At 36.2% G+C, this 26,322-nt stretch overlaps 1 long non-coding RNA gene across 2 annotated transcripts; it reads left to right on the forward strand.

Annotated features, from left to right (window-relative positions):
* Positions 1-226: 226 nt before the first annotated feature.
* LOC116168930 lies at positions 227-25,352 on the forward strand. Of its 2 annotated transcripts, none has more exons than XR_004144875.1 (4): positions 227-521; positions 17,476-21,628; positions 23,522-23,845; positions 24,645-25,352. It is a non-coding gene; the product is annotated as an uncharacterized LOC116168930 (long non-coding RNA). The 2 variants fall into 2 exon arrangements; XR_004144876.1 differs by lacking the exon at positions 227-521 and adding an exon at positions 530-866.
* The last annotated feature ends 970 nt before the right edge of the window (positions 25,353-26,322 follow it).

Raw genomic sequence — 26,322 nt, forward strand, 5'->3', positions numbered from 1 at the left:
AAAAGTTAATAGACATCGGTTGTTTAACTGTTTTTGACTTCCTGCTGCTGCTTGATGTTTGACATTGCAAAAAGTACTGGACCCCTTTTAATGAACTCGGCTTGATTGGCAAATGTGCAGATAAACATGACCAAATACGTCTTTCTTTTTTAATGATAAATATAACCCCCTTCTACGCAGCATATAAATGTATTAAAATCATAGTTCAAAATAATTTCAAAAAATTCACTAGCGTCATTGTACTTTTGACCTGTGTTTATATTCAGTGCAGACGGCGCTCAATTTATGAGTATTTTCTTCTCGAATTCGCTATGAAACTGTTCCTACTTTTTGTTATGGCCTGCCTTATATTGCTTTACAATTCGGCTTCCTGTGAAGAAAATGATGAGGATATTCTCGAACGCATTAAGCAATTGCGTGACCTAGTAGGAGAACCATCACCCAAATCACTTGTCAATCCGGCCTGTCAACCGGGGGAGCGTAAGGTTAATGCAAGATGTTTGAAAATCATGACTTAAACCGTAAGTAATACTACTGAGTACGCAATTGATTCAATTTTTTCAAAAATTTCCCCTTCCCTTATAAAAAAACTTCACTAGCAACTTTTCACCGGACCGATAAATGATGAACAAGGTCACAGTTGCGCAATAACAGACGCATTGTCAGTATTCAACATGAAGCCCTGCCTAATGTTCGTAATTGCATGCTTGATTTTGTTGTACAATTGGGGCTGTTGTCATGATGGCAACGAGAGTTATCTGCAGAACAACCACGAAGGATTACCTATGAATGTTCTTATTGATCCCAAATGTCCAGAAGGGCAAATTAAAGTCAACAAATACTGTAGGAAGGTTTATCTATGAGACGTAAGTAATTAGGTACCTACTTAAATTAATTTATTGTATAGCATATGTTAAATTTATATTTTAATAGATGTGAATGAGTAGGCTAAGCCGTTCTTTAACCGTAAGGATAGATAAAGTGATCACCTTAACCGTAAGGGTAGGTAAAGTGAAACAGATGACTGTGCATTCTAATATGATCTGTCATTCTTATTTCAAATGCACGATATAAACTAATGACAATTCTGTTTCTATGGAAACGATCGAGACGGCAGAACCTAAGCTTGCTATTTTTGACGTCTCTAAATTAAATTCAAAATTTACAGAAGCTTTACAATGATTTGTATGGCTTCTGCTATAAAATAAAGTTTTGTATTATACACGACGATAGAGGGAAACTAACCATCTCGTGAAAGTTAATTCACTCGTGGCTGCGTCACTCGTAAATTAACATCTTTCACTATATGGTTAAAATATCCCGTTATCGTCTTGTATAATAAAAAATAACTATTATTGCAATGCAATGAGATAAAAATTACAAAATAAGTCAGGTATCTGAATTACGTACCTATACAATTTAATAGGATAGGTACTGTTTTTACTGCGATTCTTATTAAAAATTCCTTTTGTAAAAAACAAGTTAATTTTTTCAACTTTTTCGTACAAGTATATCCACAAACCGATTATCATCAACACCAATCGCAACCTAACAAAATTTACAGATCCCTCCTTGTATAAAAATTTAACTTCTAAATTAATAAAAATTTTGTGTTTTTTGTTAACTGTAACAAGCACAAAGACAAAACAGGGTAAATAACTCGTAGAGAAAGTTTTTGGCAAAAAATGTTACATTTTAGTTGTCACCAGGGTTGTCACTGATGGAGACTAATTACTTCCTAAAGGTTTAACTAAAATAATAGATTTCAAAAGCAAAGAATTCAGAAGGAAGGAAGTTTTTAAAAGGCGTTGTTCATATTCTCTAGTTCAATTCAAATTTTCGTGATACTTTATTTCATGAATTTGCAGTTTAATTAATGAGGGCGGTATCACTTATTGATTCATCTTCGATCGATCGTACGTCATTACCTCTACCACCTACCATTTTCGTGTGTTTTCTTATCAATATGTCTTCGCCCTCAGGATGTTTTTGTGTTCTATCAACCCACGCACGTAATCAGTCTTGGGTAAACATCACTTTCCTTTTATTTTGTGTTTCTCTTATCTCCACTTTTTAGCCTTAACTCTTTCGACTTCAGAGGGTCATTCTCTAGCCTAGGCTCCTTCACAGCCCTTTAATATTCAGTAGGTCCCTAAGGGATTTACTGTGTGAATTTTCATGACTTTTGAGATGGCTACCTAAAATTGGTCACTGGCTCCCCAAATCTTAATTTAAAGAGCAAGGAGTTTCAATTGCGCATAAAACATATTCATCAACCCCTTCCGTTTCCTGATTCCTTGAAGTAACTGCCCCTTCGGTGTTTTTTACGTAGATCTGACATAGTTGTTCTTCAGTAACCGCTTCATGTCCAAAAGGGAATAGAACATTAGCTCCACTTTTGTACTTAGCCTTAACAATTCCCATTAACATAAACTGTTGAATCTGTAACTTCAATTCGAGGAACCAATTAATAGGGTCAAATCAGTAAAATCAGTATAAACAGTAAACCACCTTCAAAAGTAACCTTACCGAAGATACAATTTCAAGAATAAAGGTTAGCAGAATGATTAAACGTAAGAACGAAAATCCAAAATAATATATCAATTTCTGCTTCTATAACGATAATCAAGGTAAACGAATTAAGCAATGTTATTACACGTAAAAACCATATTGCGTCATTGTACATCGATTCGAGTTGTTGTTTAATGCACGAGGCCATGAGAGTTAGTATCACCTGCCGAACCCAAGATGAAAACGTTCATAGTTTGTGTTACAGTGTGCTTAATTATTTTTTGCGTCGCGGAATATTCTGAAGGTGATGATAATAAGATTTCCGATTACAACAATACACAGATGACCTCTGTCGCGTATGGGATTATCGATCCCGCTTGTCCAGAAGGATATCAAAAGGTTAATAAACGCTGCCGGAAGATTCACCAGTAGTAAGTACGGAACTTGGTTAAATTTTAATTTAACAGAGATCTAATAGGAATGGAGAAACTTTCTTGTAAGTCATCATCACCATAACTAGTCTTCTGCTAATGCAGGTCCATGATTGCTCTCTCATTATACTCTCTCGTTCATATCCTGCTTCTCCCGTCGTTGCTACGGGGGTTCCTTCTGGGCTTGAAAATTACCATCGGTTCCGCCCGGCAAGGCAAACCGTCTTCTTCTCAGGCTGCTCAATCGATAAAAATAAATGCTTCGGCTAACTCAAATCGGTGGGCTTTTAACTCTTTTGAAACTGCGTAACAAACCTTAACCTGCCGCCTACCAGTCTCCTGACGCAACTCCTACTCCTCTCTTTCCTTCCCCTCGTTCTTCGTTAAAGACATAGGCACATTGAAACCAAATAGATAATATATTGAAATGATATTAGAGATACAAACAAATTACAGGGATCTAGCAGTTCTTCTCTCCTCCTTGTAAAAAAATAGTTTAATAATGACAACTAAACTAAATAAAAAATCCTACCAGGTGAGACTAATTAACTCAAGGAGTGGCCATCCTCTACAGTTTGAAAATTTCAACAACAGGTAATCGTTTTTTACTCCAGCGTGTGCTGGGACTTATTTAAATAAACACAAAAATTTATCCTACTCTTTGGTAATCGTTCATTGGACTTTAATAAACAATCAAATCAAAATTTTTACTATAGCTTCATTACCAAAAAGTGGAATTTTACAGAATGTTACAAATTTAATTAGACTAACCTTTACAACATTTGTACAGCCGATCTTGTGAACTGCTCTTTCCTCTGGTACAGGGTGGATGTGATGAAACCTGACACTTAGGTCTCTGTGACTTCCTAGAGGGTGGCTTGAAATTAACACACGGAAACAAAATCCACGGTGCCTATCCTTCCTCGGAACGAAAGCAAAGTTTAGTGTTTGAACGGAAGCTTAGTCCAGGAAATCCTTCGCGTGGCGAGTGGGAGACGGCTAGTTGCCAAAGTTTCTACACAGCAGGTGTATTTAATTTAAACAGTGACCCCTACTATTTTCCTTCCACCGGCTCTTAGAGTTTATTGACTTTGATTCGCCTGCGAGAGACGGATTTTTGAGTTAGCGGCACGGCAGAACACAAATTTTTATGATCACTATCCGACGGTAAACCGCGATTTGTTCTTGGGTGGTTCGACTTATTATTTCACCAGCTCTTCTTGGGGCAAATATCTCTCCAAAACGCAGCGCTACTTCGACAAATGACCGTACGGCACTAGTAGGAAATTCCACCTGGGGCGGATCCCGAATATCGGCGCCTTGAGGACTAGGGCAGCACGTTGAATTATATATCCTCGAGAAATCACAACGTATCCTAACGCGATTCACTGCATCCAAAGTAAACTGGGGTGAAGCTCAAGGGTTCGCCAAAATATCACCTGATTGGAACCTGGGTCTTCTTCGCAAAAAAATCAACGCGAAAAGTAAATAACACGATCGCTCAAGGTACGTGTTGACCGCTTGACGTACTAGACGCGAGTCTCTTCTAAAACGCGATCACTCAAAGTACGTGTCGACCCCTCGACGTACTAACCGCGAGTCTCTTCTAAAACACGATCACTCAAAGTACGTGTTGACCCCTCGACGTACTAGCCGAGAGTCTTCTGTAAAAAAACGATCACTCAAAGTACGTGTCGACCCCTCGACGTACTAACCGCGAGTCTCTTCTAAAACGCGATCACTCCAAGTACGTGTCGACCCCTCGACGTACTAACCGCGAGTCTCTTCTAAAACGCGATCACTCAAAGTACGTGTTGACCCCTCGACGTACTAGACGCGAGTCTCTTCTAAAACGCGATTACTCAAAGTACGTGTTGACCGCTCAACGTACTAAACGCGAGTCTTTCCAAAAACGATCCCCTTCTTCAGAATTGAAATGAAAAAACCACACCCAAATTACCATAAAACAAAAATGGCTCCCGCTAGAAATTCTCCCATTGGTTTAGATAAAGAAGACTTAACCCACTCTAACTTCGTCGTCAACCTCCAGGAACTGCTGAATAAGCTGATCTCACGGTTTTCTGCTGACGAAATGAAGACCCCTTATCCCTTGATGGCTCGGTGCTATATCCGCTCCTATTCTCGGTCTAGACGGCGCCTTGGGTGATAAACGAACGACAAAATTCGCATTACTCATGATGACGTCAATCAACTTTGCAATCTTCCCACGACGAAATTAAATCTGAGCGAAATTAAATCTATCGGACCATAGTCTTGAGCGAACCGAAATGCCCAAACACAAAATTTCTAACTGGAACAAATAATGAAATATGCAGGGTGACCTGCACTATCATGACAAGAAATTTCGAATTTTTTAATGAAATTTGGCGCGAAATAAAACCACTCGTTACATCGTTCACCAATTCCCTTTTTCTTCTTCCTCTTTTCTTTTCTCCCTGAATAGTTCCCGCGATTACTTCCTTCAACAAATAGTTCTTTCTTAGTATATGTCCAACCAGCTCATTTTCCTTCGCTTTATGATCTTTAACATTCATCTTCCCGACTTAATCTTTATTTTTGGGGACAGAGGTTGTTCTCAAGGGATAACATTTTCATTTAATCGTCTTCTTCACGAAAACGAGCAGTTGGTTGTGGTAGACCGTATTTAGAAGGCCCAATATCAGCGTCGAGTAGGGAATGCAATCCCGCAGCAAAATCTCAATCCCGGTATTTGCGGGATTGTTAGATGTTAATCCCGCGGGATCCCGGTATTTGCGGGATTTCGCAACTTTAAATAAATTGGCAAATAAGCAATTCTGTGCGGTTAACTTCTGTATTAAAATAAATCGCTAATTATCACAATATTTAATAAAAAAGTACCTTCGGCCTAACTTAGAAATCAAAAAAACCTTACCTGTAAAGCACAAAAGTGCCACAAAAATCATAGTACATTTTTAACGAAAAAAGTTTAACAATTATTTAAAAAATAATTCGCCGTTATCAGTTTCATTAACAAAGTAAACAGAGTCGTCCCCTTGGTCGACAAATTCCTCAGTCCCGCAAATCCCGCGGGATCCCGCTCCATCTATGTGCGGGATTAATCTCGCAAAAATGCTGCGGAATCCCGGTATTTCGGGATCCTGCAATCCCGGTATTGCATTCCTTAGTTTCTAGTCTATAACTTTTTATTGAGAAGTCTGATCGAAAAAGTACGAATTGTTTTGGATTCTACGCATCAAAATTAATAAAAAAAAGTGTTTTCCCGAGAAATGCAGTCGATTTTTGGTAAAAAAGGAAGGTTATAGGTACACTGCCTTTTTCGAGGCCTTTTTTGAGGCCCTCAAAAAAAATTGTCTCAGATCGACCGGGAAAAAAATTTTTCTAATAGAATGTGGCCTGTAGAATCCTTAATTTCAAACAGTTCCAAGATTGGGCTACTAGTTCAAAAGTTACAGCCCTTTGAATTTTCTTTCGAAATTGGTTTCTAGTCTATAACTTTTGATTGAGAAGTCTGATCGAAAAAGTACGAATTGTTTTGGATTCTACGCACCAAAATTAATAAGAAAGTGTTTTCCCGAGAAATTTTGGTGCAGTCGATTTTTGGTAAAAAAGGAAGGTTATACACTGCCTTTTTTTGAGCCCCGACAAAAAAATTGTCTCAGATCGACCCGGAAAAAAAATTTTCTTATAGAATGTGGCCTGTAGAATCCATAATTTCAAACAGTTCCAAGATTGGGCTACTATTTCAAAAGTTACAGGCCTTTGAATTTTCTTTCGAAATTGGTTTCTAGTCTATAACTTTTGATTGAGAAGTCTGATCGAAAAAGTACGAATTGTTTTGGATTCTACGCACCAAAATTAATAAGAAAAGTGTTTTCCCGAGAAATTTTGGTGTAGTCGATTTTTGGTAAAAAAGGAAGGTTATACACTGCCTTTTTTTGAGCCCCGAAAAAAAATTGTCTCAGATCGACCCGGAAAAGAAATTTTCTTATAGAATGTGGCCTGTAGAATCCATAATTTCAAACAGTTCCAAGATTGGGCTACTAGTTCAAAAGTTACAGCCCTTTGAATTTTCTTTCGAAATTGGTTTCTAGTAGGGAATGCAATCCCGCAGCAAAATCTCAATCCCGGTATTTGCGGGATTGTTCGATGTTAATCCCGCGGGATCCCGGAATTTGCGGGATCTCGCAAAACTTTAAATAATATATTTATTAATGATATTTCTAGTTGTTGTAGAAATTCAAAATTTTTACTATTTGCAGATGACTTTAAGTTTTATTCAATTGTAAGGTCCCCTTCAGATGCCATAACGCTCCAATTTTCTCTAAATGAAGTCCTACGGTGGTGCCACAACAATGATATGTGCCTCAACTTTTCTAAATGCTGTGTGATGCGTTTTCATCGAATCTCTAGGCCATATCTGTTCAATTATATGATAGGTAATGTCTCTTTGTGTTCAGTTTCAACAATTGTTGACCTCGGTGTTACTCTTGACCCGGCCCTAAGGTTTCATCAGCACATTAATAACTTAACTTCGAAGGCTCTACAAAAACTTGGTTTCCTGAAGCGCACTACGGCCCATTTTACACACATACAGACGATACAGGTCGTTGTACTGCTCGATAGTAAGGAGCAATGTTGAGTAGGTACTGCTCTCCTGTTTGGTCCCCACATTTTGATAAGTACATCCATAGCATTAAGTCCATTCAACACAAGTTTCTTAGATATGCGGCATTTAAATCAAAGATAGCAATACATAGTAACGATTTTTCTTATAAAGAAATACAGTGTATTTTGAATTTACAATCCTTAAGTACCCGTAGGAAGTTTGCAGATGGTGACATTTTATTTAAATTAGTTAACTCTGATATAGATTGCCCATACTTATTGTCAAACATATGTTTAAACGTTCCCTCCAGAATTTTACGTAATATACAATTATTCCATGTTCCCTTCCACAGAACAATGTACGGACAATACTCTCCTCTAGTAAGAATGTGCAATTCCGCAAATGTACTATGTACTAATATTAACTTTTTTGGTACTACGTTTATCGAATTCCGAAGGAAACTGATGTTACACAACGGTTAACAGTATAATTTAAGTTTGTCTTCTTTTTTACGTAGGTGTTTATTTAAGGGTTATTAGAAACAATGAAATTTACCACTCTTATTTATTTTTTTTCAATTAAAATGCACTTGATTTTTATTTGAATTATTTTTTGTTAAGTTTATCAGTAATTTTGATTTATAGTCACACTTCGTTTTGTTATTACATTTTGTTATATGATTTTATGTTTTGTATTTCTTTGTAAAAATGGTATTTCCGTTAAATAAATAAATAAATAAATAAATTGGCAAATAAACAATTCTGTGCGGTTAACTTCTGTATTAAAATAAATCGCTAATTATCACAATATTTAACAAAAAAGTACCTTCGGCCTAACTTAGAACTCAAAAAAACCCTCGAAAAACCTTACCTGTAAAGCACAAAAAGTCTTCTAAAGTGCCTCAAAAATCATAGTACATTTTTAACGAAAAAAGTTTAACAATTATTTAAAAAATAATTCGCCGTTATCAGTTTAATTAACAAAGTAAACAGAGTCGTCCCCTAGGTCGACAAATTCCTCAATCCCGCAAATCCCGCGGGATCCCGCTCCATTTATGTGCGGGATTAATCTCGCAAAAATGCTGCGGGATCTCGGTATTTCGAAATCCCGCAATCCCGGTATTGCATTCCCTAGCCTCGAGTAATTATCTTATTTCTTGATAAGTAATATTTTGTTAGAGACAACTTTCGAACCTAATTCCAGTACTTACAATGAAACGGTTATTACTGGTTTGCATTATCGCTGCGAGCTTGTTGATCTTTTGCAATTCTGACTCTACCGGATCTAATGGAATTAAAAATGCTACCGAGAGTGTTGGAACTCCTGACTTCTCCGAAATTTTAATTACTCCTGTTTGCCCGGATGGTAAGCGGATGGTTAGAAAGAAATGCCGAACGATTAAGACATAACATGTAAGTTCTCGTCTGATCAAGTGAAAATAGTGAGTATAGTTTTTCGCGTTGTCAATGGCATCTGGAATGTAAAAAAATACAAAAATCTTAGCAAATATTCCTCATTATTGGGACTAGTTTTGAAACTTGGTCACCATTGCCGGTGCTTTGGTTCAATTCTGGAGTGAAACACCAGCGAGCCTTTGAATTTAATAATGTGGTGTTGTTCGTTTAGATCACATTGGAACTGCAGTTCAAATAGGTCGCAGTAATTAGCACTTGTTTATGAAGGAATTATCGTTATCACTGTTATTTCCACATATCCAAGCGTGTTGCGCTTCAAAAATTGTTTTCTTCAAGTCAGATTTAATTAATTCCACGTCCTCACTGATGCGTACAGAATGAAAGTAATAGTAATTATTTTGTTGTTTGTTTTGGCCCGTAATATGTCAAAATGCTCATCCGTTGTGAACGATACCGCAACTCCAATAGAAATAAGGAATACGTCCGTAAGGCAGTCGATCATTCAACCTCTCTGTGTTGAAGGTTACCGACAAGCTGGATCAAAATGTAGGAAAATTAAATTCTGACAGGAGGTTGGGTGAGTGATTATTGACCACTCTCTACCTATTAAAAAAAAACATGCTACTGCAGGTTTGTTTAAATTACAGTTGCACTAATTTCTTTTTTGTGATGTAAATCTATGACCGGTGTCAAGTTAGCCCCCCACTTTTTGAATTTTCAAAATATTTTTATTGCAATCATTTGTTGTTGGTCGTTTGTTAGTGTTTGTTAGCTACATTTTGACGTTTTTTGGTTGTTCGTTGATGAATTATTCAAAATTCAAAATTTGGGCGTATATAGTTAGTCCCCCACTTTTTGAATTTTCAAAATATGTTTATTGCAATCGTTTATTGGTCGTTTGTTAGCGTTTGTTAGTTACATTTTCATGTTTGTTGGTTGATCGTTATTGAATTATTCAAAATTAAAAATTTGGTGGTATAGTTAGCATCCCACTTTTTGAATTTTCAAATATTTTTATTGCAATCGTTTGTTGATCGTTTGTTGGTGTTTGTTAGTTACATTTTGACGTTTGTTGGTTGATCGTTATTGAATTATTCAAAATTCAAAAATTTGGGCATATAGCAATAAAAATATCGAGGAAAACGAAGACGACATTGTTAATATATTATATTTTATATTCTTGATTGTTGTTATTTGAGAACATTTTATGTATGAAATGCGCCTGACTATCACCAATTTCCTTTCCGCAGATTTCAAAGCAATTTTGTTTTAGATGGATTTTTATTTACCTACTTGTAACATTCATATTAAACATTTCCTTATAACACTTGGTTGACTTGGTACACTGTACAGACCTTCTAAAACCAGTAGTTTGTCTCAAATAATTATTTGCTCTTGAAGTAAGTTATGGAAGAGATATTTGAATATATAATTGTAATAATTGACAATAATGAAAAGAAAAAAGCATAGTAATAAAACCAAAAAAACGGTATTTTGGCCGCCATTTTCCAAAATGTCGGCTTGAGCACGACTTTTTATCTTGAATATATGTACCGATTCCCTTGTATGACCAATTTTTTTTTTGGAATAACTATAATGATTAGATATTGACTACTGAAATGGACTAATGATTGAGAATTATTATCTATATTTCTTGATAAGTATGCACAACATTTGAACCTCACTTCAGTACTTACAATGAAACCGTTAACCGTTTGTATTATCGCTGCGAGTTTGTTGATCTTTTGCAATTCCGAATATACCTACAGGAACTGATGAAATTAAATGCTACCGAGGGCATTGGGGTTATTGACTTCGACCACGATTTAATTGCTCCTGCTTGTCCGGCTGGTCAGCGGATGGTTAAAAAAAATGCCGAAAGATTATTTCATAGCATGTAAGGCCTCGTCTGATCAAGTGAAAATAGTGAGTAGTTTTCTTGAAGCTTTTTCTGGAGATTACGCTTTTCCATCCATTCTGTCCAGTTTGGCTTCTCCAAACAAGTTTAGATCAGAATGATTGGACTTTTTTGTAACCGATTTATCGGCCAATAGTAACTGAAATCTAAAAAAAAACAGAATACATAGGAAATACCTGTTCATCATCACTGAGACTAAATTAAAACATGGTCACCATTGTTCATGGTTAGCGGTGGCAAAATCAGCAAGCCGAACGTTTGAAATGTAGTTCAAATAGGCCACAGTAATGTTTTTTGAAGATATCGTTACACCAAAATAATGAAAACATTTCAATATGCGAATTACTTAACTTTATTTCTTGATAAGTAATATCTGTTGTAGAGGCAACTTTCGAATCTCATTTCAATAGTTACAATGAAATCGTTATTACTAGTTTGTATTATCGTTGCGAGTTCGTTGATCATTTGCAGTTCCGAATCCACCGGAACTGATGAAGTTCAAAATGCTACCGAGATCATGAGGGCCGACGATTTAATTGTTCCTGCTTGCCCGGATGGTACTCGGATGGTTAGAAAAAGGTGCCGAAAGGTTATTTCATAGCATGTAAGTTCTCGTCTGATCAAGTAGAAATAGTGGGTAGTTTTCTTGAAGCGTTTTGTGAAGATTATGTTTACCTATCCATTTGGTGACAATTATCTTTTTGTATAGCGCAAGGAATTACTAGGGAACGCAAGCGTTTAGATTGGATTAATTGGATTTCTTTGTACCTAATCGATGAAAATATCATTATTGAGACTAATTTAACACTTGGTCATTGGTTCATTGTTAGCGGTGGGAAAATCGGCAAGGCGTACAGGTAAGTCGCCTTCCAATTACAAAACGTGGTCTTACCCGCTTAGATAAGAAGTAAGTTAAGACTACAGTTCAAATAGGTCGCTGTAATTAAGCAATAGTTTTATGAAGGAATTATCGTTATCATTGATCAAAGCGTGTTGCGTCTCAAATATTATTTTCTTCAAGCTTTATTATCATTAATGCCAACATAATGAAAGTAATAATATTTTTGGTGTTTTGGGCCCTAATATGTCAAAATGCTCACTTGATATGAATGATACCAAAACTTTGCTGTGTAGAAGGTTACTCCAGCTGGATCGAAATGTATAGTACGAGATGCGACATAAGAAATATATGGGTCCCCCCCACCGAGAGATTTGATAGTCGTATTATTTTAAAATGAATGCGCTCGTTATGCGCTCATATGCGCCACCGATAATAACTCTTGCGCCATTATCGTTTTTTAGAAATCCTAAAAAACATTTGGGGGGGCCAAGTGAACGTAGCCCCCCCCCGCCCCCCAGTACGTATTTTGTCGCTTGTAACTAGGTCACCTGATACATTTGGTTATGCGCTCAATTGCGCCACTTCAATTAAAGCTTGCGCCATTAAGGTTAAGGCGTGACAAATTTTCAAAAAGTGGGGGGGGGGGCAACTAAACGTTTTTTAAAGTTACTTTTTTTCAACATCTGTTCATACGAAATTGTACTCCCAGGTATGCGCTAAAATGCGCCGTAAAAATATATCTTTGCGCCATTCTTGTTTTTTGGTTATCCTTAAATATATTTGGGAGGGGCCAAATGAACGGAACCCCCATAACGCATTTTGCTACCGGTATTTGTGCCACTCGATACATATGGTTATGCGCTCAATTGCGCCACTTGAATTAAAGCTAGCGCCATTACGGTTAAGTCATAAAAAAATTTTAAAAAGTAGGGGGGGGGGCTAACTTAACGTTTTCAAAAGTTACGTTTTTTAACATATTTTTTCTACTACAACGTACCTTTTATCATGCGCTAAAATGCCCCGTAAACAAAAATCTTTGCGCCATTATAGTGTTTCAGAAACACTATATAGCATACAGTGTCCAAGATAAGGGTGTCTATCATGGGAATCTCGGAAACCATAAAAGATACGACGACGGTCAAATTAGCGAAAAGCTGTGCAATGAGAGAGTTATTATCACACTTTAAAGTAAACCAGAAAATGCCGATTACTTTCGAAGATATACCAGAAAAACCGAAATTTGCGCCGATTTCGTTTTAATTTTTTTGATATTTGAACAGGTATAAAAAATAAAAAAAACACTTTCTCGTGGTCACCTTTTGAGCTCTAGAAGACGCCGTGAAGAGATTTTCAATGCAACGTCTCGTTTCAGAGAAATCATCATCAACTTTACAAACAAATTTCCTGCAAAATGAAAAATGTTTGCGATAGGTATTTTCGCACAATTAGGACGTTGTGCGCGGGTGCGGAAGTATGAGAATCTGGTTATCTTGAAGCATCATAACAGCTCTTCATTGCGCAATTTTTTCCTAGTTTGACCATCGTCATATCTTTTATGGTTTCGGAGATCCCCGTGTTCGTTTTTTTGAAAACAGTGTGTATGGTTATGCGGTGAAGTTATGTTCTAATTATGCGCTTAGTTGTGCAACTTTAGCTTGGTTTTGTAATGATATCTATTACTTTTTGACGTCTCTTTGAAACGTATCTTATTTGGTTAGGATATAATACACCGCATTGTACTCCATGCATAATTTTCCTGGTCATTACCTAAATGAGAATGGTTAATAACCCATAATGACGATTGGCAAATCATCAAAAACGTCAAGTTGCCCCCCCCCCACTTTTTGAAAATTTGTCACGGCTTAACCTTAATAGCGCAAGCTTTAATTCAAGTAAGTTGATGATGATTTCTCTGAATCGAGACGTTGCATTGAAAATCTCTTCACGGTGTCTTGTAGAGCTCAAAAAGTGGCCACGAGAAAGTGTTTTTTTTATTTTTTATACCTGCTCAAATAACATGAAAAAAATTAAAACGGAATCGGCGCAAATTTCGGTTTTTCTGGTATATCTTCGAAAGTAATCGGCATTTTCTGGTTTACTTTAAAGTGTGATAATAACTCTTTCATTGCACAGCTTTTCGCTAATTTGACCGTCGTCGTATCTTTTATGGTTTCCGAGATTCCCATGATAGACATCCTTATCTTGGACACTGTATACTATATAGTGTTTCTGAAACACTATAATGGCGCAAAGAGTTTTGTTTACGGCGCATTTTAGCGCATGATAAAAGGTACGTTGTACTAGAAGAAATATGTTAAAAAACGTAACTTTTGAAAACGTTAAGTTAGCCCCCCCCCCCCTACTTTTTAAAATTTTTTTATGGCTTAACCGTAATGGCGCTAGATTTAATTCAAGCGGCGCAATTGAGTGCATAACCAGATGTATTGAGTGGCACAAATACCGGTAGCAAAATGCGTTATGGGGGTTCCGTTCACTTGGCCCCTCCCAAATATATTTAAGGATAACCAAAAAACAAGAATGGCGCAAAGATATCTTTTTACGGCGCATTTCAGCGCATACCAGAGAGTACCATTTCGTATGAAAAGATGTTTAAAAAAAGTAACTTTAAAAAACGTTAAGTTGGCACCCCACTTTTTGAAAATTTGTCACGCCTTAACCTTAATGGCGCAAGCTTTAATTGAAGTGGCGCAATTGAGCGCATAACCAAATGGATCAGGTGACCTAGTTACAAGCGGCAAAATACGTACTGGGGGGGGCTACGTTCACTTCCCCCCCCCCCCCAAATGTTTTTTGTTATTATCGGTATAAATAACGATTCCGGCGCAAGAGTTATTACAGGTACGGTGGCGGGGGGGGCTACGTTTTCTTGCCCCCCCCCCCCCAATGTTTTTTAGGATTTCTAAAAAACGATAATGGCGCAAGAGTTATTATCGGTGGCGCATATGAGTGCATAACGAGCGCATTCATTTTAAAATAATACGATCATCAAATCTCTCGGTGGGGGGGGCCAAGTTAACGGACCCGAAATATATGCCTTCGTTTATTATTTGACAATGACAAAGATGATAGATACAGGTACATTAATAAATTAATAACACACTTTTCACAGAACTATTTTAATGTAAAACGCACAACCGTGTACACAAACTTTCTTCTATCTTGTCTTACTTTCGACAAAACCTTCAAAAACATAGGCCGACCGCCGGAAAAATAGTATTTGAAAATCAAATACGCAACTGACTGTTACGTCTACAGAAAATGCATGTATTCCCTTATTTAACCTGCACACCCGTGCGTTGCTTACCTCATTTAATTTAGTGTAACTTTGATAGCGTCCCCTTATCAGCATTCGTTAATTGATTTTGGTAAAAACGCAATAAACTCATTACTCACTTGTTGCTTAAAAATTGGACAAAAATCACGCTATTTATGCGCACCCCAGGAAGGCATACCCTTATTGTCGGCATTATGTCAACCTAAACGGCACACTCCCCTGATTGACCTAGCGATATTGATTGTTTACTTCTCCGAAATTGTAACATAATTATGCCAAGGTGGATCGGATTAATCTTTATCATCCCCCACCTTAATATCTTTCTTTTTATTTCCTTAAAAACACAACTCGTATCTCCCCCCACCTACTTTCATTTTGGTTTTAGGTCTCTACCACATGTGCTCTCCTTTTTTGAGGTTTACTATGGTCATCAGTAGGCAAACCCATCTATTGTAGTAAAAAGTACCTACTTTGTCATTTATTTTTTAAACTTTGATGTAATTATTTTCTGTTCATAGCGTTTTCTTCGGTTGGAGGTTCCACGCAGCACAACTTAGCAACAAATTTCGTGGAACTCTTTCCATTTTCGTTGTCTGGTCAATAATTGGAGTAGAATAATTTCGGGTTCGTGATTTTCATGTTCAAAAACCACCAGATACAAAATTTCGTCGAAATCAGAGTCCCATTTAAGTGTGCGCTCTTTCTTGGTATGCATTTGAACAAAAAATTACAAAATCGGAAAAGGTATACCCCCAAAACCTATTCAAAGACGTGTCACCGGCCTTTGTAACACTTATAGCTGCCGAGGAAAAAATTAAAAAGAGATTTTACCACTTTTTGGAGGGTGGCTTCCAAACGAAACACGTTGGACACTCGGTTTATTTTGAAAAAGTCCTTGTTTTAATCTCCTCTACCACCCGATTTTTTAACAAACTTATATTTAACGCCCTGTATTAGTTTCTTCGAGTGTTATTTGCTAAAAAGTAGGGGATTGTGTATAATACGTCAACCATACAGTGTGTTCCAAAGTACAAAACACGCCAGTTCATCTCAGAAGCCAGTAATAGAAATTCTGAAAAAAATTAATACATGATTCCTCAGGAGAGGAGTAATGCATATCACTTTCATAACCACCGCTATGTACACATTTTCAGAATTGTATTCGCATCAAATATGATAGGTAATGCATTTCGCTAGTTGTTGGACATCCTGTATTTTGTGGCCCCCACGGATGCACCTCGGAATGACAACCATCTTTAGTCTGAAGATTAAGGGCATGCATTGGTATGCCAAATACCAGGTGACACTTAAAACTGAATGCGTGTAACTTTAAATAACCAGGAACGTCCACTTTATCTTAGACTTTCATCCTATCGTCAAGATAAAATCAATGGGGACATTAGTAACCTACGCTTTATAAGCGAGATAATTTTAGCAAAACCGACGGACGGTTGCGTAGTTTATTAAAATGTAGCTCCTATCTGAAATGGGTGTTAGTCATTATACGAATGTTATTATCCTGTTGTGCTTCTTCATCTCGACCTCTTGTCAAACTAATAGAGCATGCGACAGTGGTGTAATTACTAGTACAGAGAAAATTGTGGCCGGTTCCATTATTAACGCCCCTTGTCAGAAGGGGTACAAAGTTGTTCGCGGAAAGTGTAGAAAAATGTATCTGTGTAAGTAGTAGTCATTAATTTAGGATACAATTATTTCTTCTCATAATGTATGCATTCCGATTATTCCATTAAAGAGTGCGCAAGGGATTTTTTTTCTGATAACCTTTTCGACATGCGTTGTGCAAGTCTTCGAATTAGTCTATTTCGCGTGCTACAGAATTACTGTTCGTAAACATGTTGACTTGGTTAATAACAATTCTTCTGCTCTCGGGTTTGCATTCTTTGCTTTGCGACAGTTTAAGCCGAGGGGGTGAAACAAATGCTATCGGACGGCTTGAGGGATTTCGCAAAGCGAGTTTTGACGCGTCTTACTCCGCCTTGATTCACACAAAATGTCAAAATGGCTATGAATTGATTCGCGGAAGATGCAGAAGGGTATACACCTGATGGAGTAAGTTTGTGTTACGGCACTGATAATAATAATTACAACATTTGTTTATATGAAGTTTATCAACTTGTTTCATTTGCAACTGAGACTTTGAGCCTTAGAGCACGGTCGCAATGATAAAGTCCGTTTTACTACTTTCGCTAGTTTGTTCCATGTACGTGGTACCTATGGAAATTACGGATGAAGCAAATTCTGAGGCGACCTCGGTGGAAACCTCATTGGCGAATTCGACTAGATCAATTATTTCAGCTCCTTGCAAAAAAGGATATCAAGTAGTAAACGGTCGTTGCCGGATAATTTTCTCTTGATGTACGCGTGAAAAATTTAATTCCTTGGAATTGCTAATTATAAATTTACAGTTGATCCTAATCTTTCCTTTTTGTTGCAGATACATGATGATGGATGGAGTTTATAGCACTTGGGGTGTAGTGAAACATTATATAGACATATAACTTGAAATTAATAAACTTAATTGTATTTTAACGTTTTGTATTTGTTGAAAGGGTTTGGAATTATTAGTTACCATTTTTGTAAATATATTTAGCTATAATTACGGCAAAATTTTATACCTACCTGATTTAAATGACGTACCACACACTATGGTTTTCTATGATGTTTCCATTATAATACGTAATTGTTCCATTTTCGGGAGCGTGTTTCGGAAACAAATGACCTTTTAAATTAATGAGCAACATACCTTATTCCCTTGCTAACCCATTATATTGTTAAAATTTAAATAACTATTAGAACGGACACTTTCTCGTCTGTTTCGGCTTACAGGCTGTAAGACTTCTGTTGTTTCCCACGCACTTTTTTGAAAACTGGATTTATGGGTATTTAGTCAAAATGTAATAGAAAACTAGTTATAAGTTGGTACCTACATCATCTGGCAAGGAAGTTCCAAAGCAACAATTTGATCGCCATGAAAACAAAAGAATTAATTAATTAATTTAATTCTCATGCAAACTACACAATTTGGCCCAAAAGCTGCTTCCACTCCTTAACCTTAACCAATATCTTACCTCAAGATAGCCGAAACTACCCTTCATTACGATAGCATGTTGGTAATGCTCGTTTTCTCTCATTTGGATGGTCATTTACTACTACTACTTGATTTAAATATCTTCTACGTTGGCCAAACGCGAAAACAAAGGGAAGCGGTGTGAAGGGACATGTATTTCGATCATAGCGCATTAGAAAAGTAGGAGGCATGCTAATTTGAGGTATAATATCTTGGAAACCGTGATAAGGACAACGAATTCTGGTACGAGATAAATGACCAAATTGAACTAATAAAATAATAAACACAGCAATATGAACTAGACTAATTTACAGTAGTTGAATTAGTAAATATATATGCTTAACGAAATTTATTTCGAAGACTTTCCATATGGACCTCGTGTAGTTATTGCATTGCGAAGTTTGTATACGGTCATAATTTGTACTCAATTAGGTTGAAAATGATGTGTAAAATTTGTGCTTGTGGAAGATACCTAATTCAAAGCTAATGTGTTGGTTATGGCAAATACATTTTATTGTGCGACAGGGTGTAAATCTTTTAAGCGAAGAACGCCGAACACAACGTTCCATAAATTTCCCAATAAAAATGAGACGGTAGGGAAACAAACAAAGCTGGGTAGGAAACTGTAAATAGACAATGCTTTGGAAAATATGCGAAGACCGTTAGTGAATTTATGATTGTACTGATTACATTTCGTTAAAATTTCTAGGCAAGTTAAATCATTAATGTTGCATATTGATTGTTTGCAAAAGGAGGAATATTAAATGCTATTGCTATGAAAATGTATCCAATCCATTGAAAGATTCAATGCGTAAAAAGAACCATCAAATCGAGACGAAAGGCAAGATATGTAGCAAGATTATTTAACAAGTAAGAAGCGATTGAAACTGTTTATGCTTACACCAACAAATGAGGAACTACAAGCTATCGATGCATTGCTAACATTAGTTCAAGTAGAAACTCAAGCAAGTGAACGGAGTATCTATAGAGACTTCGAAGTTTAAGTAAGCACACCATGCAAATTAACACTCTCTCAGTTTCAGAAATCAGAAAAAAAGCATTGTTTGATTGGAATAAACAGTTTTTGTATGGTTCCGGTGCTACAAAAAGATGTTGGACTACATAAACCACCAGTTAAGGATATCTAGTTTATCATGAACACTAAATTAAAGAATTTTTGGTGTTCAGCATGCCTAAATGTTACGATCAGTTTAAGGACACCCGAATTGTGTTGCGCTATACAGAGGTATTTATATAAACATTCATAATTATAGTGCCATAGCAGTTAACTAATACAAAAATTAGCGAATAACAGCAGTTATGGTGGAAAAACTGTTCTTAATTGGAGATATTTGTAAGATAAATAACATTAAAATGTACCGTCCACTTTTCCTTTGTGAAAAATCACAATTTAATGAAAATGACGCCAATTTAAATAAACATGGCATCTGCAAGAGTATACATCGAACGTATAAATCAACCTTTGAAAGTGATCGAGATACTAGGCAAGAAATTGCAATCGAATTGTCAATGGCTGCTCTAATTATTTTTATATTAATTTAAAAGCAGAGATTTTGAAAATTGATCATCATTACGTTGGTTTTGTCAAAGAACAAAAAATGATGAAGTTACAGTATGCAACATTTGACATTTCTCTACCAAGTTGTACTTGTGCGAGGTATTTATGTCTTTTAGGTAAGTATAGATTTCTATCTACCTATTGTAATGGTCCCAGTATATTTATAGGTTTAAGTATATATGTTTATAAGTTTATCTTTATATATAGATCACTTCCAAGAATCACTCTAACTTTCGTAATTACAAACCGATTTCGACCAAACTTTAAGGGTTGGGGTAACTCGTAAATATCTCGGTCAAGTTCGTGAATCAGGCAATTCCGCCATCTTGGAACAACAATATTTCGGAAAGAAATCTACCTACACCTGATCGGCCGTCTCAAGAAATTTATTTACTGGGTGAGAGTGCAGTGGGAGTGGAAGAGGGGGAGTGCAGTGTAAGATGTCGCACTCTTAATGCAGCTGCAAAATATCAAACGGAAACGACGCAGGTACTGGAAAGGCTCTTGTTGCCATTTAGAATGGTTCACAAGCTCTTATCTGCATGAGGGATAATTCTTAACGATGATTCACGGGAAATGTAGATGCTCTTCTCTGACTTCGGGTAACAATTTATACGTTGAAAGTTAAAAGTGACACAGCAGCGAATGATGACGTAAAACCAAATGTAAACGCTTTAGCCATAAACACCTTGAAAAGAGAATAACGAATTTACAGTTAAGGAAATTATTTTGAAGACGAAATTTACCTTCGATGAAGGCGTAGCTAACTAAACAAAAAGTTCAATAACGTATCACATAAACATTTGTGAATTTCCGATAATTTCGATTATATAATTAATAAATTATTAGAAAAACAACGGAACACACGTCTAGAGCACGTGCTGGTCAGAAAAGCAGAAGCGGTACACTCTATAGGACAGGCGAGAAACTCAAAGAAATTTTAGCTATGTATGATAAGTTGCCTCTACGGCAGGGGTATACGTCACAGTGTAGGTGGTTTTGAAAATATGCCATAAATTGAAATGTGTTCAACCTGTGTAATATTGGAAATATTTGGGAAATCCGTAGCAAATTTTGAAATGCTTCGGCCAATTTGATTCCCTTTTTAAAATACTTTCCAATCGCCTTCTAATACTAGAGTCGTGGGATTTACACGTAAATGGTCACAATATCGCAGGTTTCATTTACTTTGTAGTCATATCGTGACTGGACTGATCTGATTAAAAGTGAATAGCCATCTTATTTGAGGAAACTGCTAACTACTTGCCAAATCAACCGACGAATGAGAGTCGATTTGATTCATATTCCAACAAAATTATTTCTCATAAAACATTAACTTAGGAAACGTTAGATATTTTCACTCCTATAGCTTTAATTTTACTTTTTTATTGGTCACTTTAATGAGCGCGATTTAAACATGAATCATTTGAAATATCACAGTTGTTCACATGAACGCCTTTCTTCGGATCACCCCAGCTTCAATTGGCGTCTAGCATAGATACAACCGATACAATCGACACATTAATTATACCTACCGCTTTTATGCAGATTCCATGTTAAAGAGATCCACAATAGGTAAAATAGGCTAATCTAATCGCAATCAAGAACTACGTCATTCTAGAATTTTCCTTGTCATATGTATGATGTATAAACGTCAGCACATTATCTCACCTATAGCATTTACAGTTTAGCAATTACCAATATAAAGTAACGTTTTTTCTAAATTTGTGCCCAATCATGGTTTGCAAAATCTTGCTGGCAGTTGCAGTAGTGTTGCTCTTAATAACCAAAATCGATGCACATGATTTCGCTGTACCGGCAACCGTAAATGTCGTTTCTCCAACAAATATTACCCGAAACAGGTCGATCATTCAGGTTCCGTGCAAGGAAGGCTATGAGCTCATAAATGGAAAGTGTCGAAAAGTTTACAAAGACGATGAGGTAAGTTGGCTGGTTCACATTTAGGCGCAAAAAACGTTAATTCAACGTATAAATCTTATCTCTCATGTAATCTAATTGTGACACACTGAAATACCGTCTTAATCACTCATGAAATCGTGAAGGGATAGTCTCATGGCAACTGTGTAGTTAGAATTTCCTGGGAATAAGGTAGTGCAAGTGCAAGAGAAAATTAATAACGATGGCCCTAAGACACTTACTTTTAATCATGTTAATTTACGTCGTGCTATTAACATCCAAAACGTATGTACAACAACACCGAGGCTTGCAGTGCTTCATTCGCTATATTTCTGTTTTAGAGCTCTTTCGTCACTTAAAGTGCCATGTTTCGATGGCTATCGTATGGTCAACGGAAAATGTCGAAAGATGTTTTAAGGTTAAATACTTCAACAGACGTTCACGGTGAGCTATTTATTCTCACCTTTTATCTGTTTACGAGAGATAAGAATGTTTTGCAGTATAGGTCTCCTCTGAATCTTATTCTTTGCCTAAAAAGAGAAGCTTTTCCTATTCGATGTTTGACTTTTCTGGGATGTAACGCCGGGTACGTTCAAGAGCGTTTATGTAAATAAATTAAAATCATATAGGTATACTATCAAAGTTTGTAGTCGACTTTCAAAATAAAGAAAAAATGTTTTTGAAGACCTTTGTTTCCAAATTCTTTGATTTTTAAGATGCTATAGTTTTTCTTATATCACTTCGGAATCATTTTAAAAATTTATAGGAAACCCAGATTCCGGCATCGATTTAAGGGCTTGTCGAGCAATAACTATTTTTCCAATTAGTTGAGACTTAATCTAGAAATTAAATAGTGCCAATAAAATTGTTACATGCATTTTTGTAAAAATAATAAATGCAAAATAGATGCGAGAATGAAAGTCCAGTTTAGGGATAGTCGGGCATTCATTATTCTTCTATTTGATTGATTCTTAACTTTCGTTACTGTCGCTCAGTTTCTGAAACCGTAGAATTTCGTATCTTGAAATAGTTATAATCGCTGTTAGGAATACACCCTATAGGGGTGCATGGAGGTATTGAGTCAGTTCGCATTTAGAAATCTTGGATTGTGTGACTATTATTTGAGATACGCGTGTTATTCTAATTTTTTCTAATTTGAACTATGTTATATTTGTGGAAAAACTTTTGGTTGGTGGAAATTCAGTCCAAAAATCCGTCCTGGGTTCAAAGGAATGACATTTCGGAAGTTGAAAATTACTTCCGTATACTTACTGTGTATACGTAGGTACTTGGTAATTGTTCATATTTGCGATTGGAATGTGACGCCTTCATAAACTACGGAAGTAGGTAACGGGTACCTCACCTATAACCTACATAGTTTGACGCACTTAATCCCAAGAACAGCGAATATAAAACAAATATTGACTCAAAATTTTAGTACACATTCTGATGGAAATACGAAAGATATTAATGAAGTAATTTTCCCAATATTTACGTAACTGATGTCAGATTCCTTATACAACTCCCTTGCTAAGAATTGACAGGTCGCGCACTAGCTTATCAACCCGCAACTCGCGTGCGAGTGTTGGGAAGTTATTACTTATTGGTTAAACTTCAATGTATTATGGATAATATGCTTAAGTTGATTATCATTTTTGTTGTTTTGTTATCATCGGCGAGGTCAAGCGTCATGATAAATCGGAGTGAAATAGTTTCAACTGATAACACCACACCACCCTTTGAAAGGGCGAGAATTATAAACGTACCGTGTCATGATGGGTACCAAATAGTCGAGGGAAAATGTAGGAGAGTATGTAAGTTACACCACCATTTATGACTAATATGCGCGAGGGGGGGTACTAAAAAAGGATAATATTGGGTGAAATAAAAATTGTAATAAATTTTTCTTTGTTTCAGACAGACCTCGTTGATTAAGTTGGCCAAGAAAAATCACTTTCCATTTGGCTACGGAGGTTAATTAAAAAAATTAATTTACTTTAGTATTAAATAAATTATTAAAACTATAGAATTAATCCAGTTTTATCTACAGATGAAATCCCTGAAACCTTATCGTTTATATGACATGACCTGAACTTAAATGTATATCAGCGCTAAAGTTAAAAAAATGAAATAGACACTTATCCGAACGAGTTCAAAATGATTTTCATCCGTCTTCCCTTCTTTTTTAACATGGCCCTAAATGGATTTGTATGGTGCAAACGAATACGAAAAGGAAAAATGGTAAAAAAATTGAAAATCTGTACGCTTTTTCTACAAAATGATTTATGCTCACATTTGATTATGATTAATGGTTAAATGATAGCCATATTACCAAGAAAATTATGGAACACATGCAATAGTACGAAAAGTATTATTTTCAAAAAATCAAATTTACTTGTTTGCATTGTGTTGGATTTCAGACACACCTACCTTCCATTTTTGACATTCCTATAATAAGCTGTGTAATGTATCACTAACGTTAAACTTAACGTGCAGGTCATCTATAGAAAACGTTATTTTACCCATACTAAATACCACAAAATAACGTCTTTGACAGATAATCTGCACGTGTCTGATACATCACAGGGCCGACTATTTGCGAAAATGAAAATTTTCTATTAAGGTAAAAATGGCCCCAGTCATATTGAATAGACGTTCCGTTTTTTTCTGATTAATGTAGTTTGAGGAAGGATGAAATTTACTCACCAAAATACTACAGGTGCTTCAAGGTGTTCAGAAACTTGGATTTCAGCAGTAGCACTACATTATTAAATTGAGGTTATTGTTATCCGCCAGAAGGCGGCTATAGATTTTGGCCTTTTTCTTAAAAAGTGTATATGAAATGGTACCTTTGTGCCCGAAAAATTTCCAAAATTTCTACATTTGACTACAAAAGGTATATATCATTTCACCAAATCACTCTACTTTCAAAACTGTTTTTTGATTTTTATATCAGTTTCTTTGATAAAATAAATTAAAGTAATGCATGTCGATCGTTTTTTTTACAGAGACAGAAATGTAATAATATTAATTTGTTTAGGTATCAGTTTGGAATCCATTCTTTAAACTGTAGATTATGAGGTCGGATCTGATCAATCGGAAATAAGAGATACAAGTGTCGCAGAAAAAAGACAACAGTAAGGGAAGATTTACAAACATCCACCTTTAAATGCCATCAATAGAACTAACATAATATAAGTCAATTTTGATGAAAATACCTATCTATTAAATGTAGCCTTTCGTTTTACGCAAAGTAATGTGGCACTGGAAGTCCAATTTACGGGGCGGGCAATTCCTCTATTTGATTGAATCTGGCTACACAATATCAACCCTTAAATACCATCAATAAAATTAGGACATACATTCTCAGTTTTTTAAAAATTGTTTATTATTGAAGTCAGAAAAAAGGCTTGTTACTAAATTTTTCACATTTTAGTGTACCTAGTAGGCGTTCATAAAATGTCAAAATAATCCATTGATGGTTCCTGTAAATTGCATACCTAATATAGAATCCTATATTGGGCCATACATCATTATTTTCGTAATAAAAAATGCTACTCGATTCAGTATGTACTTTTTGTCCGGTCCATATAAAAATATGAAGATGGTGATGGTTTCTCAAATACGAAACGTCGCAGTGAAAATCTGTGGGCATTATAGAGAAAAAGTTCCAATGAGGAAGTGTTATTTATTTTTTGATATCTTTTCAAACAGGGCCAGAAAAAAAAATAAAAACCAATATGATTAATTGCCGTTTTTTCGAATATCTTAGGAACCTTCAACTTAATTGTGTAAAATTTTCGGGGACCTCCAGATCCCGCGGTTTTATTGGGAGGGGGGGTACTTAATATCCCCAAACTTCCAGGTGTGGGGAACATTTTCAGTCTCGCCAAGGGCGCGGCTATGCGAGCACGTAATAATGCTGTGTGCAATGGCCCGGCCAACATGAACCATAAACACTAGCTCTCTTAAATTTTCCAATAACACATTTGAATCCCCGCATTCCAAATTCCAAATTTTATGGCAAATAACGGCCACGATCAAATTCTTTAAGTTCCAAAAAGAATTGCTTAAATAAATTTCGAAAACACCTGAAACCAACTTTGGGTACGGATCAACAAATTCATCATAATTAAGCATCATACATCTACCTGGACCGTTAAAGGGTCCGAATAAACACACAGCCACAGCCACAGCCAAAATTTATTCTAGCACACAAATCTATGCATTGCATATTTTTCACTTGTGTGAAAATGGGCAAGGCTTTTTTGCCTTGAATTTCCACAGGGTTAGTAGAAAGTTTATGGGCTTTCCATTATAAGGCGGGTCATTCCAAAATTTTAGTAAATCTAAAGTTCGTAGTTCTTGATTTTGAGTTATGCCCCTGGTAACTCACGGGGCAGAAACGAATTGGATTAATTCGTTTAAAGATGCCTAATTGAATTTCTCGGCGCCATTTCGTGGGTGTTTTATAAAACAAAAGGGTAGGTACAGATTAATCTAGAGAGAATTTTGGAGAGATCCCGTCTTTGGCCATCGTAGAGATCAGGTTAGAATAAATTCGAGATCGCGTAGTTTAATCGTACGCTGAAAGGGTTATCTCTTAATTAACGTTTAAGTGTAGATCAACTTTTCGGTGATCAAACAAAAGGGGGTCGATCGTATTATCTATACTACATTCATTATAAGAAAGTAGTAGATGGCGCTGTGTTTGAAGA

This window comes from Photinus pyralis, unplaced genomic scaffold (genome assembly GCF_008802855.1).
Source record: "Photinus pyralis isolate 1611_PpyrPB1 unplaced genomic scaffold, Ppyr1.3 Ppyr1.4_LG4, whole genome shotgun sequence".
Lineage (NCBI taxonomy): Eukaryota > Metazoa > Arthropoda > Insecta > Coleoptera > Lampyridae > Photinus > Photinus pyralis.